This window comes from Pangasianodon hypophthalmus, chromosome 21 (assembly GCF_027358585.1).
Source record: "Pangasianodon hypophthalmus isolate fPanHyp1 chromosome 21, fPanHyp1.pri, whole genome shotgun sequence".
Taxonomy (NCBI): Eukaryota; Metazoa; Chordata; class Actinopteri; order Siluriformes; family Pangasiidae; genus Pangasianodon; species Pangasianodon hypophthalmus.
In genome coordinates, this window is record NC_069730.1 from 10,410,912 (window position 1) to 10,431,075 (window position 20,164).

At 36.7% G+C, this 20,164-nt stretch overlaps 1 protein-coding gene across 4 annotated transcripts in view; it reads left to right on the top strand.

Moving 5' to 3' along the window:
- Positions 1-20,164, top strand: part of cadm3 (cell adhesion molecule 3) — a 93,613-nt gene that overhangs the window by 10,892 nt on the left and 62,557 nt on the right. The gene's annotated exons all lie outside the window — the stretch shown is intronic.

Genomic DNA, 20,164 nt, shown 5'->3' on the forward strand with positions numbered 1-20,164 from the left:
CTGTAGGTAGCTCTACATGCACTGATTGTGATACAAAAAGAAATGTAATTGGTGAAGCCGAGAACCCATAAATCTTTTAAGCTCTCAATATGAACAAAAATAGCCTTTTTCAGGATCTATTTACTCTGATAGAACATAATTTTTCATTATAAAAATGAGTTGGCTGAGACCTGAATTTCTTTATATGCCCTTGCATCTTGGTGTTCAGTGTTTAGTTGTTTATTTTTTTTTTCCAGTAGTCATGGTATTCTGGCACTCTGTGTTGCCAGATAAAGTATGAGATGCTGTGTCATTTAAAAACATCAGTGCAAAGCTAAGTGAGATAAAACAATTAAAAAAGCATTTTGATGTGCTTTTTTATGTGAAAGAATAAATAATCACCCTAAATTGTGCTTTAGTGAATATTTAAAATTTAATATTTATTACCATTTTACTAGACTCATATCACAACATCATGACAGATACATGTAAGTTTCTGCAGTCATGTGTTCTTGATCTTTTTCATTTTCATGAACTAAAGAAAGAAACTGCCAAGGACAAGGTCTCTATCACCCTCCTACCCCCACCTCAGATATGGTGAAATGGATCAGGGATCATATTACGTAACAGAGGCACTAAGATAGATGGTTGGATGGTTGATAGATAGATAGATAGATAGTTCCAGTTACTCTCTAGATCAGGAATTTGTTGTAGACTCCCTGTGCTGTCATGTCTTGATTCCCATCATTCTGAGTTGCACAGGTAAATCTATGCAGTGCACTTTCACTGTTGACTTGACTGTTGTGAATGTGATTAATAATAGTCTGTACTCAATTCAATTCAATTCAGTTTTATTTGTATAGTGCTTTTAACAATGTAAATTGTCACAAAGCAGCTTTACAGAAATAGGGGTCCCTGGAAGACTAGTGGTTAGGCTTCGGCGCTCTCTCCATTGCGGCCTGGGTTCGATTCCCAGCCACTGGGGATGCACAAGACAGTGCAGTCCCAAGCCCAGATAAAATTGGGGAGGGTTGTGTCAGGAAAGGTATCTGGTGTAAACAAACAAACAAAAAAAACAAACAAACAAAAAAAAACTGTGCCAAATCAAATATGCAGTCCAGTGATCCACTGTGGTGACCTCTAACAGGAACAGCCAAAGGAGGAAGAACAACAACAACAACATTTTTGTAAAAGGAGACAGTAGAAGGTAATCAGTGACCTACACACTAAAAAAATTAATTTGACCTTTAGTGAATTGTACATTATGAATATTCACTTGTCTATTCAATTTAGATAGATTTTTTGGTAAGCCCTAGAAAGACATCACTGATGCCATAGTATTTTACCTGGCCAAGGATGTAATGCCCATCAAAATGGTCCAAAATGAGGGTTTAATGTGACTTCTAAAAATAGCTGATCCTCGTTATGACTTACCGAGTCACAAATATTTTTTTAACACCACCATTCCTCAGCTGTACACAAAATACAGAGAGAAGTTTGATAAAAACCAAAACCATGAAACATGAATTTTTCAAAAATGGTAAATGAAAATGTAAAATCAACTCTAAACTCAGCTAATGTATTCAATATTTAAACATATTTAAATACTCACTCCCCTGTGAATACCTTAAACTGAAGAAATTAGTAGGTGATATACATTTTTAAAAAACATTTTTTAAATGCTTGGTTATTTTATTTTAGAAATAATTGTTTACATTTTATTGGTAATAGCACTTTATTAAAATTTGTTTGAAAAGGTACTTTGGCCTGTTATTATTATTATTTTTTTTTTTATATATAAGGTTATGTTTCCTTGTAGAGCTATATTTTCTTCAACCCATCCGCTTTCCCACTGCCCTGCTCACGAACAGCTAAAACAGAGTCATGATACTCTACATAGAGTAACCTAACAGTGTTCTGTTTAATATTTTAACAGACTTGTGGTGATAATTATTTTTAAAAAAAATTATTTTGTTTATACTGATAGAAAATGTCTGATAAGTCAATTTCATTCCACCGGTGGAATGAAACACCAGTGTACTGTGAGAAAGGGTTAAATGCCTTAAATTCAGTACTAAATGTGTAAAATTCACCATTTGAAGAAGACTTTGAGAGCAGAAATATCGGCAGTAAGAATTGGAAGGCCAGATTGGAATTTGCAAAGAAATACAGAGATTGGCCACAAAAGTTCTGGAACCAAGATTAACCTCTACCAAAGTGATGGAAAGGCCAAAGTGTGGAGAAAGAAAGGATCTGCTCATGATCCAAAGTGTACAAGCACATCGGTCAAGTAGGGTGGAGGCAGTATCATGTCTTTGGTTTTCATAGCTGCTTCTGGAACTCATGATTATAGCAACAGAATGAATTCAGAAGTCTACAGAAACATTCTGTCTGCCATTTTACAGAGATCCAGTGCATCCAATCTAATTGGGAGGAACTTCATTGTGGAGCGAGACAATGATCAAAAACACACTGCCAACACAGCACAAAGGATTTCATTGGGGGGAAAAACGTGGAAGGTTTTAGATTGGCCAAGTCAGTCACCCGACCTTAACCCATTTGAGCATGCATTTTACATCCTGAAATGGAGACAAGGGAGAAACCTCTCTAAAACAAACAACAACTAAAAGAAGCTGTGGTGCAATCCTGGAAAAGCATCACAAAAGAAGAATGCAACGGTTTGGTTATGTTAGTCGGTTGCTGGCTTGATGCAGTTTTTGCAAGCAAGGGATATGCATTATTTACCTTAACTTACCTTAGACTGTCCGTTCCTATACTTTTGCTCACCTAAAAAAATTGGGTGGTCTGCCACCGAAGTTGGTGGTCCGCCATGTTCTAAGTTGTTTAACATCTAGATGAAAATATCAGGAAATGAAAGCTGAAATTCATTAGATATTCATTTTTTAATCTCAAACCCAAATGTCGTCAGTGTATAGCAAAAACAAAAGAATTGGCCTTGCTGTTCCAATACTTTCTGAGGGGACTGTACATTTTATTCAAGTAGATGGAACATCTACTTGAATAAACATATAGTTAATATAACTAAAAACAATGGGTAAATGTTACTAAAAATATACTGCATGTAGACAAATTATATATGTGCAACCACATGACATTAAAAAAGAATTCAACAAGTGATTTTTTTAGTGTATCAGTAAAATAATGTGGGTGAAATGTAGCCTGCTCTTTTCCCCTTATTTTTTAACTTTCAAAGCTGAATGTGGTAAGATGAATGTCCTTAACAAGAGGACGAAAGAAAAAAAAGGGCATTTTAAATAGATCATCTGAATTAATACAGTGTGTTCACCATTTCATGATGGCAATATGTATCATTACTGGGCAATGAGTGTCTTGTATCAAGGTGTAGAAAATGTTCTACGAACAGTTTCTGTATTCTCAGTTTTTTTAACATTGAGAAAATCCCAAATAGAGTTTTGCTTGCATTTAATACATGCTTGATATCCAAACTTTGAAGCTGGAGACCTGCAAAGCAGTTTCATAAGCAACCCATACAGTCTCCCCCCTCCCCCCACCTCTCAGTGTTAATATGCCTCAAGTCATCATCCGTTTTTGAGCTGCAATGTTGAGTTTGTTCCGCTTGCCTTTAACAACACTCCAACAAGCACTACCGTAACCAATCAGGGTGCTGAATAACCATGTTTTCCCACCCACCGGTGTTAGCGGAACCAATCAGGATGTTGCAGTGACTGGTGAGTCATGTCAGCTGATACATTTGCTACAGATTCTCTGACATGGATCCTCTACTTAACATGTGGTGTGTGCATATGGAGATCTTGTATGGACATACTTCTCCACTACAAAAAGTCATTTTAAAGGTAGCAAGGAAGAATTAAGGACTAAGAATTATTAGTAGACTCCATCTGGAGTAGAGACTGTCCGTGCACTCCCATGTTTAGTCCTTTCTCTGCACAATTACATTTGATTTAACTTATAATCTCTGAATAAAATGAAGCAGATGAGTTGAATTTAAAAAGTATACTTTAAAGTAATTCCTTTCGAAATATGCTTTAATACAACTTTGGAAGTACACTTCAGTAAATGTCTTTTTTACATAGTGAAACATGCTTAAACAAAACCATATTTAACTGTCATGTCAATTTAAGTATATTAATGTAAAAATACACTGTTTAAATGTTTTAATATTAATGACTTTCTCAACACCTACAGTCTCAACTGGAAGACTGCTGTCCACATGCGGACCCAGCAAAGTATTTATACTGTAGCAGAGCTGCCCAATAGTGGCAGCTTGGCAATGCTGGGATTTAAACTCACAACCTTCCAATCACTAGCCCAATGCCTTCATCATTGTGCCACCACTGCCAAATGCATAACTGCAATCACATGCATTTATGTCAGTTATTTAGCTGAAGGCAGCTATTCAGACCAGAGACACAGAGTCACAGTGCTAGAGCCATTAACTAGTGTAAGAGTACCCCAAGGAGACAGCCCCCCCTTCTCCCAAATTTTTTGATTTCATATAGTTATTGTTTTATAATTCATTTGCTTTATTCATGTTTAATAGTTGCATTATTCAGGCACTAGATGGCCATCTATTCTCACAAGGCATCCAAAGTTCCCCTCCCCTGCACTAGCACATGCTAGTATAGCTAGTCTGTGTACTATAAAAAGATGAGCTAGGTGTCTGAGTGGTGAACAGTTTGTACGTAAGCAATTTGTAGGTGACCAAAACATAGTATTGCTTGAAATGTAATTGCTATAAGTGCCCATATGGTTTGAAAACATTATTTGTCACTTTGATCATGATCAAGTATAATGCTAAGAGAAACATAAAGTCCTTGTATGATAATAAGTGTAATGATCAGGACTTGGGAAGATGTGCAGGAGGTTTATTAACAAATACATTAAACACAGTAATATGAAATTCAAAATCAAGAACCAAAACAGTCCACAGTTCATATGCAGAATATCTAATAATAAAGAGTAGAGAGTAAATCGAAAGAGTAGTCTAATAATCAATGCAAGAGTCAAACGTGATTAGGCGAACACAAAACAACGGCTCAGAACTTACAAGAATAAGAATAATCAGCAAGGCTTTGCAGCTATGGATTGTGTAAGTATTATTTAGTCTTTGGACAGGAAATGAGTGTGACAATAGAAGAGTTGTAGAATTCGAGTGAGGGGGCCCTCTGGTGGCCTGGTGGTGAACTGTCACTAATGGATGCGACAGGCTAGCTAGATATGAAGTGGCCCAAAAATGCTGTTGGATTGTAGGCCTCTTATACAAGTGATAGTGTGTTGTAATTGCTGTAGGAAATTAATGAAGAATGTTTGTTAAATATGTGTCTGTTGAGTATGTTGTGCAAGTCAAAAGTGGTAACATTTTTAGTATTGTTTGTATACTTTAGTATATGTCCTGGAAATATACTTCAACGAGTTTATTGAATATACGTAATTAAAATACGCATGACTCTAATATGAAACTTTATCCTTTATAATTTCTTTTTGTTGAAGCATTAACTTATCTTATGTGGCATAAAAGGTGACATAGTGGGTAGCATAGGTGGGTCTCACAGCTCCAGAGTCCCTAGTTCAGGCTGGAACTTGGGTTACTATCTGTGTGGAGTTTCAAGTGTTCTCCCTGTGTTTGTGTGAAGTGTTCTAACCTGGTAAGTTTTATATGCTTTATTTACATACATGAAAAAACCAGCAGAATTGACGTGGGCACATTTTTATGGCTGGCGTGAATTTAAATAGGGGTTAAAATAGAAGCTTACATATTGCATTTGTAATTCTCCATCTTAAAGGCAGTAATGCACATGCATTACTGATCATAGGGCAAACGCATAATCATGGTATTATTTAAATGCAATATCATAATAGACATAATAGACAATTACCTTGATATGAAAATTTTGACTTCTGTATTTTGTCTTCTGGGAAACATGTACATAGCTTATGTAGCTTGTGAAGGGCAGTGCTAAATGAAAAAAATAAGATCTTTAAACAAAATAATAACAATTAACACCTATCATCCTGTTCAAAAGTTTACATCCCCTGGCTCTTAATGTATCGTGTTGCCTTCTTGAGCATCAGTAATTGTTTGCACCTTTTGTAATAGTTGTGTGTGAGTCCCTCAGTTGTCCTCACTGTGAAAAGATGGATCCCAACATCATATAGCTGCTGTTGGACAGGGGTCAAATATGCAGAAAATGCTGGAAAAGAATGTGCAGGACATGGAGGATTTTTCTGAAGAACAGTGGGCAGTTTAACTGCTCAAGAAAAAACAAGGGCCTCCTGCACAATTATTCAGGGCAGTACTAAATAAAAAAACAAAATGCAATTTTTATGATCCCTCAATTTTTTTTTTTTTTTTAATTATTAACATTTTGCAGATTCTGCAAGGCATATGTAAACTTATGACTCCAACTGTACATAATTGAGCATTTGATGGGATACCTAGAATTGGGATTGAGAACCACTTATTAACTTACACAAGTTTTATAACTTAGACAAGCTTATGGACAGTATAATATGGGGTGTGTGTTTGTGGTGTGCTGTTATTCCATGCTATTAGAATTGGCTTATTGAAATGGTATGTTGCTTGAAATGTAGTCTGCTGTTAATTGGTCTTCCTAAAGTTTGCTGTGCATCTGCACCATGTTTTGTTTCTGCATTGTCTTGCACAATGTATGGTTTCCTCTACAACATTTAATTATGGAGCTTCTTAAAAGGCACTTTTTCCACAAATTCTGTATAGTGCAAGATTATGCATACAGTTTCTGCTTTCTAAATCTAAGTGTTATCATTCACGGTTATTCAGATGGGCCTTATTGTGGCTGTAACAAAAGATTTGAATGGATGAATATGAATACAGGAATTTTTTAAACAGATCTTTATTTCTAGATGCTGCTCATCCTATAAGGTTGTCAGGTCTGGTAGGTAAAACCTATCCGTTAAAACTTGACAAACTACTAAGAAAATCAATATCACCTAATGGTTGTAGTGCCCATGTAATGGGAATGGATGAGTCATTGCTGTCTGTAACATGGAAAATATCTCTTTACTACTAGAGATGGACACACATTGAAGTTGCCTTAAATTTAGATACCATAACAAGCCACATGTCTGCTAAATTTAGCTATCAGTAAAATCCAGCATAGTGCTTTAGGAAAAGTGAAAAGAAGGTTATGAATGCAAATCACAGGGATGCCAGAGAGCCGCTACTGGGGACTGAAAGGACCTTAAGCCTCATGGCTCAAATATATGAATGGATTTTAATTCTGCTTCACTTCTAAACTGCTTCAGATGATGGCATCTGGCAAATGACTAATGTACTAAAGGTAGTTCCCAAAGCAAATTTCTATAGTTCTGTGGGTCTTGAGAATGGTTGATCATTATACATGCGAAATTAAACACTGTCATTTTATTACACTGACATAAAATGTAAATGTTTTCCTAAATTGATCATGAAAACATGGAAAGTATAGGTAGGCTTCACACAAGAGCTTCTCAGGTCAAACTGGTTGTGTAAATGTTTGTAACATCTAAGAATACATGTGAGAAAGTATTTTTCTGCGTGTAGGGTGAGGGTGGGTTGTCTATGGTTTGTCTGTGTTTTTATCTGTTACATAATGGTTTCCAGGAATCCTGAGGGGATGCCATGTAATGGTGGGCCTTGAACAGGATGGCTGTGTAGCATAAATAATGCAGAGTAGTGGATATCAGAAAAGCTGATTAGACAGACCTAGTAAGTGGAGCAACGAATAGTCACTCCATACACACCTCAAACCTCAGTGCTTTTACCCCACCATTGTGTTCTCCCTAATGTCCTTTTTAATGAGTATGGCTTATTAAGGGGTACTGTTTCCTGTTACAAAAAAGTACTGACTTAAATCTCTAAATGTAAGAACCAAAAGTCATTTTGGACCACAAATAGGTTTGTTTATGAAACCACTCTTTATAAGCAATGTAAACAAAACCTCCATATGGTACTGGCACACTGTGAACTGACATATCTGGTGACAGATTAAAAAGTAATATGTGAAAATGAAATACCTTAAATAAACTTACTCTGAAAGCATTAAAATCTCTAAAATATAGAATTGGAGGTGATCACAGAGCTACAGTGCACTCATTTTTTATAGTATACTTCCATATTTTCCTCCCAGGCTGCTGAGTTTCCCTGCAAGAGCACAGCTAGGGAGAATAGTACTCAGAATAAGAAACAGATGAGAAAAAGAAATTGCAGGCACATTGCATCACTGTTAGATACAATGGAATCCAACATGCTATTGCTGTTGGATGTGCCATCCATCATAATGAAACTTAAAAAAGAAGTATTGTTTGCTTTGTTTGGTGACAAATGCCCATACTGTCAATACCGTCAATACAAATTGAGTCTTGTCATAGCTTGCATTATTCTGTCAGTGGAAATCTTTTGTGAAAAAAATTTCAGGCTCTCTAAAACGAGATTTACTTTAAAAGTGAGTATTAGATTAAGTCTCTATTTGTGCATATATGTACACTAGGGTGCAAAAGTAATAGAAATTCAAAAAATTTGAAAAATAAATTACATTTCTTAACAAAAATGCATAATTTGCTAATAAAGTCATTAATTATAAAGTTCACTAATAAAGTTATTACTTATTGAAAGCAGTAGTGAAGGTAATCAGGCAATATAGTGAGTCAATAGTCACGTTTACATGGACACTTTTTGTTTCAATCGGAATGAAATCAATCAGATTGATTAATCCGATCGCAGTGTTTACAAGAACGCTGGATAAAGTAATCGGGTTGATACGCGTGTTTACATGACAGAATCTTCTGACATGCGCACAGTGCACAATTACACGTTTCCCGCCATTCCAACACGCAGATACTAGCAGCCACTCTCTTGCCATTGCTTCTTTTTTCGTTTTAAAAAGCGGACTTAACATTTGCCTATTTCAGCTGCTAATTAGAAGACGCGAGCGCGTGATGTTTTGTGCGGTACTGCGTGTATTTATCAAGCAATTAAAATGCCCCTTCCCGAGCCCAGAACAAGGCATCTGTGGTTGAGGGTCCGAAGCAAGGACTGGTGGGACAACATCGTCTTGCACCACTTCACAGACGAGGAGTGGAAGGAGAATTTTAGGATGACACGACAGTCATTTATGACACTATGCTCAATGGTGGAGGGGTTCATGGCACCTGGTGAGGCTACGGTCAGAGCCCCAATACCGCTGATAGCCATGCGTCATACGTCATTACGTGTTTGTACGTCATTGCACATGCGCAGAACTATCTGGTTTCATTTTCAACCCGATGAAGTGTTTACATGTCCTCTCCATCGGATTAGAAAAGGTTTAAACCACCCCTTACGATCCGAATGAAATTTTAATCGGTTTTGGCCAATTCATTCCGATTGACGTGTTTACATGTGACTTTTTAGATCTGATTGTGCTTCTAGTCCAATTATGATCGGATTATTAGTGTCCATGTAAACGTAGCTAATGTGAGGTGTAGATAATTCAAAAATGACAATAAAATATAACAATAAATAAACATGGAAGTATAAATACATATGACAAATATTGTACAGATTATACAGATATATTTTATCATATTTCATACAAGAATTCTTTTGGGTGGGTTTCCTCTAGGTTCAGCAGTTTCCTTTGTTACGTTAAATTGCCTCTAGGTGTGAATATATGTAAATGGTGGCCTGCAAATGGACTGATGTCCCACTCAGGATGTGTTCCTGCTTTGTGCTCAGTGTTCTTGGGATAGGCTGAATGAATGTGTTTGTCATGAAGGATGCTGAGATTGTTCTCACACAGAGAAACATTTATTGTTTCACGTTCTGAGCATGGGCTCCAAATGGTCAATATTTGTGGTCTTCTAGTCAGAGCTTTCATGATGTTTCTATTTATTGTCAAAGATAAACAGCTGAATAATAATCACAGCTATATTTCGCTCAGCTGGAGCCAAAAAAAAAAGTCTATGTAATACCTGGGTACCTGGGCAGAGACAAACAGTGACAAAGAGAGAGAGAGAGAAAGAGAGAGAGGCACAGACAATGTCACCCTTATCTTGGTGTCGCTCACTCCTTGGAGCTCCCAAATGAGAAAGTCATAGAAAGGACACAACTTCCTATCAACAATCGCGAGGATCCCACATGGATTTTCAGTTTTCTGGGAATAAAATACACACTAGTTCAATTATATAACCTGTTGCTTGCATATTAATTTGGCTTTTCAAAGTGGCCATACAGGTAAAATATACGTAAGCAAATAGTTACATATCACACTTTTTCTAGCCTGCTCCTTCCTCATGTACAAGAAAGACTTCACTCCAGCCCTGCTTACTTTCCTGCACATGAGATTCCATTCCACTGGTGTCAGTAATAACCTGTTAACTTTGAAATTCACTGGAATACATCGAAAGCCAAATGCAATTAAAATGACATTTAAGCAAATTCTCAGAAGAAAAACAGGATTGTATTTTGAGCTCTCAGACATGCATGACCTCAAATAAAATTCTTTGCAACTAATCTAGTCTGTTTTCATTAACAGTGTTAAACATCATTTTGACTTTTATTAGCCTTTTGTACTGACTTTCATGAAGCCTTTTATTATTTTATAATCAATTTACAAAAATGCTGTGTAGCTTATTCTGCCTTATTACATTCAAATGAATTGAAATACAGTTTTTGACGAAGTGGCCAAACAAACACTGACTTGTGTCTTAATGAATTTCCAATTCAGTCTGCTACATTTACCTGACCAGCTGAAAGATGTTAAATCACATCAGGCTGCTAAATCTGTTAAGCGAGAGTGATTACATTTCATATGAGTATAAAAGGGGTGACTGGTTCAAATAATGGGGATCCCACTATTCTTACCCTGGTGGATCCCAAAAGTTTACCTATAGTATACAGATAAAACCCATATAACCATTGAAACCAGTATGGAAGTATTTATACAAAATTTATACAAACACATGTTAATAAGTTAAATAATAAGACATGTACTAAAATAATAAGAGAATAAAAGAATATTTACTGCTTTATCCTGTTATATTTAGATATATATTTGACTAGTTAGCCCTGGATATCAACCCTCTTTTTCAAATAAGTCCCACAGATCTTTTTGTGGCTATATTGTGTTCGCTTTGAGATCTATATACAATAAGTTTCTACTAGTACGTTCTGTAAGTTCTTTGCCTGATCACAACTTGTAAGTTCTTTGTAACTTACAAGTTCTTTGCCTGATCGTAACTTGTTAATTTAATATGAAAAAATGATACATCCAGTTTGACTTGGTCTGTGGTTGGGGTGATTTTTTTGAACAAATATGCAATTGTAAGATTATTTTTGGCCAAATGAAGGGTGTTGCCATGCTTTCCATAACTTGGCTCTGTACTGTCTTAGAAATAAACTACGTGTTCTAAGGGTTTGGCATCTGGGTTTCAGTTCAGCAAGGGGCCAAATGCCAAAGCACTTGAGGACATTGCTTCCAATTAGTTGCTTGGCAAGTGCGTCACACTTCCTGGCCTGCAATATTACCCTGAGGGCTGCATTTATTCTTACAAACCTCTCCTAGGAAATATGGTCTCTTAAGGGGCAGACGTGTGTCATTTGTTTACCTATGAGTAATGTGCGGCTGGGGTTGGTGGAGCAAGCTGCATCCTCCAGCTGAGTCCAATAATGATGAGAGATTAAGCAATGGGTGGTAACATGGGCCGATCGTTAGCGTGGGTGTCATTTAGAGGTGTCAAGAGTGTGTGACAGACTCACTTTAACTCAGAAAACAGATTTGGAACTGGCACCTATTCGAACATGACTTTTTCCTCTTTTACTCTCTTTCCGGCACACATCCCTTAAAACTGTTTACTCTGCATTTCCTTTCTTTTTACCTCCTTTCCTCACTCTCTCTGCTGACTGCCAGTTTTTCCTTGTGGAATTTTCTCTCATTGGAAAAGGAGACTTAGACAGACAGAGTAACAATTCTGCAAAAGGAGAGGAAGAGACAGAGCCAAAGAGAAGAACAGTCTGTTACACTAGGAGGTTTAATTTCTTTCATAGTGATGGACTGATCCTATTTGAACCATCTGTTCATTCATTTGAGTAAATCGATCTAGGGAGCCATTGTAGGTAGCCACATACAGTAACCCATACTATTACCATGTTATACTATTTCTTTATCTATATATATAAATAATTTTGATTACTGAGAAAAAAGGCTTATGTGTAGTAACATTTTGAAAATAATACATTTATGAAGAATAAAAGACAAAGACAATAAAATAAAAAAGCATGCATTATGTGCTGAACAATTTTTTTTTTTGTTTTTTTGAATCTGAAGCAGCTCTTAGTGTTAGCAGGACTAAATAACAGCTAGCACACTTTATGGTGGTTTAGTCTTTTGGTCTTAGATATAGCTAGGCTTATAGTTATACAGCAAATTCAATAAGCATAAATCAATAAAGATGATATAAAAATAGATAGCTATTAAGGGTAAATGTGGATTACACTTCTTTTCTCATTGTCATAGATAGAATCTTATAATATTAAGGTCACAATATCTCAGATAATGGAATAGAAGTCAGATGTTCAGATACAGAAAACCTACACAGCAAATGAAACAGGATTTACAGTCATTTATCGAAATAACTTAAGTGTGGGAAAAAATAACTTTTGAATTATTTGTCCTTGAAAATACTTATAGTACTGAAAAAATCATTCATGGATCAACATTTTATATTAAATTTAAATTAGAAACTTAATTTAAATTAAACTTAAGGAGGAAGATAAATGATTATTATTAGGGCACATTTGCAAAATTCCTGAATGAAATCAACATTTTAGAGTACTGTGTATATATTATTTTCTGTTAACACAATACAAGCTACATAGAAATTTTCAAATCCTATCCTGTGAGGTGGCTAATGTCTCTCACACTTCAGGTTAAAAGTTTTTTCAGAGGATTCACAGTGCATTTTGTGAAAGTAAATTAGCTTGGTCTGGTGCTTGCCAGGCTGTTGGATCCTCTGGAGATCAACACAGGAAAAAGTGCAATACCCTTTTTTTATCAAAAAGAAAGCAGTTAATATTTAACTTCTTGCTTCTTAACATATAAAACATCCTTGTTAAAATTAAGAATTGTGAAATTCACCCTCCTGCCATCTGGCAGAAGGTATAGGAGCATCCATGCCGGCAGACTCCGCAACAGTTTGTTCCCTGAGGCAGTCAGATTACTCTACACCCTGCTGCCTCCCAATGCTCACCTGGGCTAGTCAAACACCTAACCCAGTATGACTCAAAAACTTTGCACACCTGCACCTTACAAAGCTGCATCAGTCACTTTTATTATGGAACTTGTTTTGCTGCCAGTACTGAAGCTATACTTATTGCTGCTACACTACAAAATAGTTTACAGTTTACAGCCCATGTTCTATGTATTTATTGTCCTCTGTATTTACTGTCCTGTGTATCTGTTGTTCTGTTCTGTGTATTTATTGTCTTGCACTTGTCTCACACTGTTGCGTAGTGCACTTTATGTAGTCTTGCGTACTGTTCTGTGTTCCACCGTGGTCCTGGAGAAAAGACATTTTGTTCTGATGTATATTAGCTATATAGAGGAATGACAGTAAGAACCACTTGAATTGACTTGACTTGAAAACATGAACTTTTTGGTAGGATAACTACCTGTTCCTTAACCCCTGGAGTCATGCATTATGGCTTGGGGCATTGTGTTATACAGATTATATGAACTCAGGGCCAACCACACTAAGGCCCCTTCCAGATATTTAAGAAAAAGTATTTATATTTTCCGTGTTTTTGCCTCCGATCCACATGGAAACTGCTTTCTGGGTCACTGAAAACAAAGCTTTTTGAAAATGCCCCCAGAGATAGAAAAATATAAAAATTCTGCTGTCACTCTTTTTTTGTGGATAGGGAAAATGTGTTTTTAAAAATGCTGACGTCACAGCATCAACCTGGATGCGCCCGTTGCATTTTTGCATGTGTTATGAATGTGCTTAGGCTGCTGACCGGGTTGTTACATTGTGCTCTTATATGATAACATATTTGCAAATTAATTTCACTTTGTTTTATTATTACATCCTTGTATGGAGGCACCAGAATATGATATGCATTGTACTTCTCTTGAATACTGAACTAATTTCTTTGATAACGGAGGTTTTAAACTATGGTTTCAAAAATATCTATGTGTGGACAGGGCCTAACTCACTCGTCACTCATGTCCTTCGAAAAGAACTTCACTGTGATGTTTTTACCAGAGCTGATATAATACATCTACACACTCACACTTTGAAATAAGACACTCCAATAAAATGTGACCTATGAATGGTAAAAGACCTGGAAACATGTCCAAATCATCAGTGTATACATTACAAACAAATATGGTGGCTGAAAACTACAAAACAATTAAGCAAATGATGCACCAGGCAGGTGGACATACAAATTTACAGATTTACACAGCAGAAGCAAATGGTCCACTCTGGTTACGATGGAATTAAACAGCAGCAGTGGTCTAAAGACAATGGAGCATTCATTCCACTGTTATGGGGTGAAATCCTAAACCTACTGTGACATGTGTAATGCTGATTTGACTTATCAGTTAATTAGAAAGCTGTATTATGTTTGTTATACCTGGAACATTAGCCCTTTGGTATTAGCTTACTGTTTCACACATAACCAGTTTCACCTGTGCCCTCTCAGTCCACTAGAGCATTGAGACCATCAGACTGGAGAACCTAATTTAATGTGATCCAGTGACTAATTAACACTAAAATAAGAGAGAGTGCATGAATGTGTGTGTGTGTTCAGAGCACAGCCGCAGGGCATCGGGTTAAGAGTCCGAAAGGGAGCACTGAGGTATGCATGTGTGTTTTATGATCATGAACACTGTTAACCTTTAGCTCTATATGGAGCATTCTCTGTCTCACTCCAGTTCTGAGGTTGTTCAGATTTGATTACTGCAGGAGGGGAGTACCCTGAAGTGTTCTTAAAGAGCCAAGGTACAAAGGGAGAATATAAATTAGAAATAAAGGGGCAATTGTACTTGTGTGTTCACGTGTGTTTGCACAAATGTTGTTGTGACAGTAGCATGTGAGTGCATAAGCAGAAGTGTGTGTGTGTGTGTATATATATATATATATATATATATATATATATATATATATATATATATATAAAATGTTTATGTGTGTCTGTGTGCACGCACATGAGAGAGAGAGAGAGAGAGAGAGAGAGAGAGAATTTGTAAGTCCTCAGATGTTTGGAGTTGGTCCACTGCCCTCCGATGTGTGAAAACAGCTCTTTGTGGATCTATTCCTCAGTTTGGCTGAGGTTGAAAGACCTGTGTTGTTTTATTCAGCAATTTCTTTCTGAAAGCTCTGCTGTGTGGCCTGCCTCAGCTGCTCAAGGGTCGATCACACTGCAGGCTTATCCACCACAGAGATGGTGAGGTTAGAGTTTGTTTTCTAATTCAGTGATGATGACCATTTCAGCTTAATGGGAATATGTGTGAGAATCTTAAAAACCTGTAGGTGTGTTTTTATCTCTTGGTAGAGACCAAATGTTCCCAGAAGAAGAGAAATATCTGACAGTTTTGATCTTATGGAGACTTTTGGCTGGTCCCCATGAGAAAAACTGCATAAAAACTGCAGGTTTTATTAAAAGAGTCAGATATGTTTCCTTTTGGTAGCTGAGGTTAAGGTGTTAAAGTTAGGGTTAGATTTAGGCGTAGGCATAACATTAATTAGCTGTGGGTTGAGAGAAAGAGATTGAAAGAATGCGTGAATGAGACATAAAGACAGAGAACAGACACACAATTGCACAGCATTGTGTTGCAAAGCACTGTACTGCACATACAACTGCACATATCTGCACTTTATTCTAAATATAGACCATCCTGTAAATACTGTACATAAATTCTGTTTTTATGTCACCGGACAGTCTTACAAAACATTTCGCTGCATGTTGTAATGTGTAAGGTTGTGTGTGTGTGACTGATAAAATTTGAAATTGATGGACAGAAGAGGTGAAGGGCGTGAGGGTGAGGTGTGTGGAGAATGAGAGATATAATGACAAAAAATAGAGAGAGAGACATGAGGCACAAACTACCAGAACCTGGAACCAGGTAACTGGAACTATGTTTTTTTATTCCACTGGCCCCCAGTCCTATAGTCTCAGCCTTAGATGCTCCATGACCATCTGATATACAGTCCCCTTAAGTATAAGTATTGGAACAGCAAGGCCAATTCTTTAGTTTTTGCTTTACACTGAAGATATTTGGGTTTGAGATCAAAAGATGAATATGAGACAATAGAATTTCAGCTTTCATTTCCTGATATTTACATCTAAATGTGTTAAACAACTTTGGTGTCAGACATTTGGTGACAGACTGCCCAATTTTTAGGCAAGCAACAATATTGGAACAGATAGTCTTAAAGTAAATAACACTTAATATTTGGTTGCATATATCCCTTTCTTGCAATAATTGCATCAAGCTGGCAATCCATTGACATCGCCAAACTGTTGCATTTTTTTTTTCAGGCTTGTACTGCAATTTCTTTAAGTTGTTGATTGTTTTGGGGTGTTTCCCTTCAGTCTCCTCTTCAGGAGGTGAAATTCATGCTGAGTTGGGTTAAGGTCTGGTGATTGACTTTGCCAGTCTAAAACCTTTGAAGTCCTTTGTTGTGTTGGCAATGTGTTTTGGGTCATTGTCTTACTGCATGATGAAGTACCTTGCAATTAAATTGGATGCATTTCTCTGTAAATTGGAAGACAGAATGTTTCTGTAGATGTCTGAAATCATTCTGCTACTACCATCATGAGTTACATCATCAATAAACATTTCAGAGCCTGTTCCAGAAGCAGCCATGCAAGCCCAAGCCATGGCACTACCTCCACTGTATGTTTTGGATCATGAGCAGATCCTTTCTGTTCTCACTTTGGTAGAGGTTCATCTTGATTCCAGAACTTTGGTGGCTCATCTCTGTATAGTAGAGTTTTGTAGGTTACAGTGTCATTCTGCACTCCTGTGTCCACTCCACTGTCACTTGGTTGGTTGATCATTTGCAATGTCAGTTATACAGCTTCTTCCTGCCAAAATAGGCAGGTCTTAGCCATGTTGGGTGACAAATACTATTAGACTCTTTAGTAGTAGCTAGAATTCCTGCTTGGAAAACTACCACTCCAGTGCAGATGTTGCCTGTTGTATGGTATTTGAGTTCTCCTCTGGCACCAAGAGGAACTAATGGTGCAATCACAGAGTATAAATATTAAAACAGAACAACACCCGTAAAAACATGTGGATTGCTGGTGTTGTGTTTGTTTGTTCAAAAGCAACAGAGCTATTTCATTTTGTAACCTGTGCAAACATTTACATTTAATTTCTTGAAGGTCGTTCCAGCACAAACAATCATTACAGCACAAACAAGCTGATGGCAAGGAAGTTTCTTCTCCTCTGCTCCTTTGACTCTCTGTTTACACAGTTTGCTGCCATTGCTCTGAGTGGTCTCAAGGCTGCTTGACCCTTTGTTCTGCAATGTACCTGTTCTTGATTTGTGTGGTGCTTACATGGCTCTGCAGATACATGGATCCATGGTGCAGCGTTGTGAGTGGTGGTGCCTGGTGGAACTGCGGACATGTTTTTTCTCTAAAGTGACCTTGGGTGTGAGAAAGGCGCTTTGTAATAGAATTATTATTATTATTATTATTATTATTATTATTATTATTATGGCTTTGAACCCTGTTGTCATTAGGATTCTTCTTTTTCTTCTTCTTCTCCACTAAAATTGATCATGGCCCATATCTCCTGACTAGTGTGTCCTACACGCACATTTTTTTCCTTTGAATCCTTGGTTAATGAATCCTTGAACAGTTTGCAATTCAGACGATTTCCCTCCACCCAATTAGATTTTGTGCTAAGGGCATATGCAAAGCCCTTATCGATGAGAGAATTTATAAACGTTTGGTTATTGAGCCCTTTCATCAATAATTTCTTTGCAGTCAATATAAGATGGGTAAACAAACTGCTGATCAGATGTTCATCAACGCACTTCCTCCAAGTTAAAATTAACACTGGCGTTATTGCACAGAAGTAATCATGCAGATGCTTATTTTTTTGTTTATTTATTTTTTTTTTTAACTTTTGTCACTACGATCAATCCAGTTACCTTTCAAGGTTTGGAAATGAGCTAAAACCCCAGGTTTCACAGGTTCCTAGATGGAAGGGTGATTATAGATGAAAAGAAACAAACAACGGTGACCCTAAGCACTACACTTTCTCCTTCTGTCTAGTGTTTCTATTTTATATATATATAATTAGAAATAAACAGAAATAAACAAAGAAAACTTCTTATACTCAGAAAATGAGTTATACTGTGTACTATTTACAAGTATTAGCTCTAGATTAATAAAAATACAGACTTTTTTTTGTTAAATCTAAAACGCTGACTTTACAGTTTGCTGTTTGAGAAGGAAAAGATACATCACTCATCTGAGTTAGCTGCTTGTTGCTAACAAAATATGTACATGGGGGTGTCAATTTTCCCACTTCCTCTGTCGAACGTGCCAAGGTCGAAAAATGACGTAATTCCAGTCTGCGAATTACCGCTTAGGTAATTCAGCATTTTACATATTCATCTGATTTTTCAGACCTGTGCCAATTCCATAACTCTGAAGTGATATTTGAACCTTTCCCATCGACAAAGTGCTGCCTGTTGTTTTTTTTTTTCCCTTTTTTTCTAAGCGTGCAGTGTTTGGTAGCACAGGCTGTAGGAGGCATTTATCAGGTTAAGAAGGCTGTATTTTTCCTTTGTATTGGTCTAAACTTTTAAATAGTATTCCACTACATACACACACACACACACACTGAGATTTCTGCTGTGTTCTTTCCCAAGCGTAGATCAATGCTAGTGTATAGGGGTGAAGAGAATTCACACCTGTTACTGTTTGTGAGTGAGAGAGAGAGAGAGAGAGAGAGAGAGAGCACTGCACAAGATTGCCACCATGAGTGCTCTATAAATGTGTTTGAGGACCTTGGCACTTATTCTAGAAGACACACACACACACACACACACACACACACGAAACACAAACACTTGCATATCTGGACTTGAATATGCTGTTCAGCATTTATACAAAGCTCATTAAACTAAAGGCTCTGATGTTTGTGATAAGAGAGAGACATTTGTATTGCTTATAAACAGCAGTAAAGAATAGGTTTTTTTTTGTAGAATAGGTATTTATTATTATTATTATTATTATTATTATAAATTCTGCATGCTTGCATATGGCTTTGTCATCATGATGCTCACCAATGTATATTAATTTAAATTTTCAGATTAAGCTCCTCTGATAAATCTCTACATCTTTTTGGCTGTATTAAGACTGTTTTAAGACTGTATTAACGCCCTGAAATAAAAAAAATTTGAAATACCATTTCAGTGTCTCACTGAATCACACAGAGGTTTCAAGTCTTATTTCAAATGACTAAAGTCAAGCTAAAATGACAAGCTATATTTTGGCTTGGCCCAGTACATTCCATTTTCTGTTTTCCCTTTAAACTTCACCTTGAAGTTGAAGGGTAATCCAAGAAAATATGAGCAATGTAAATATAGCTCTAGATAGGTATCGGCTTTTGTCAAGGTGAGAGATGCAGGTGGAAAGCCATTTATGATATTTCAAAACACCCAATTTTTAATTTTATATGACTGAATACATGATATAACCAGTAATCGTAATAGAACCCCCTGGTGGGATGTATAAACCATGAAAAATGCGGTGCTTATTAAACCTTGGAAAATGTGAAGCCCTGGGAAAGTAAAACTGACAAAAGTGACCTGCTCTATCATATTGTGTTACTTTGAACCACTGTCACATTTTAAGCTTTCACACGGCAGTTAAAAGGCATATTCTGTCATGTGTGCTCACGTTGTTGCTCTTATCAACCAGCTGATGTTGAAAGAGAGATATTTTTCAGCCAATTGTATTGTATCTTGCATCACATCTGCAGTTCTTTCAATCACACTTTAATAGCACTTAGAATGTGTCACAAATAGAAGTTAAATTTGCTGTCCATTTGTGTCCATTTGGCTCTTCTGAAAACACTTGACTGTCAGTACACAAGCGCCTTCTTCATTCTCACTCCCGGTTTAGTTTATATTTCCTGGATGTCTTCACCCATAGATA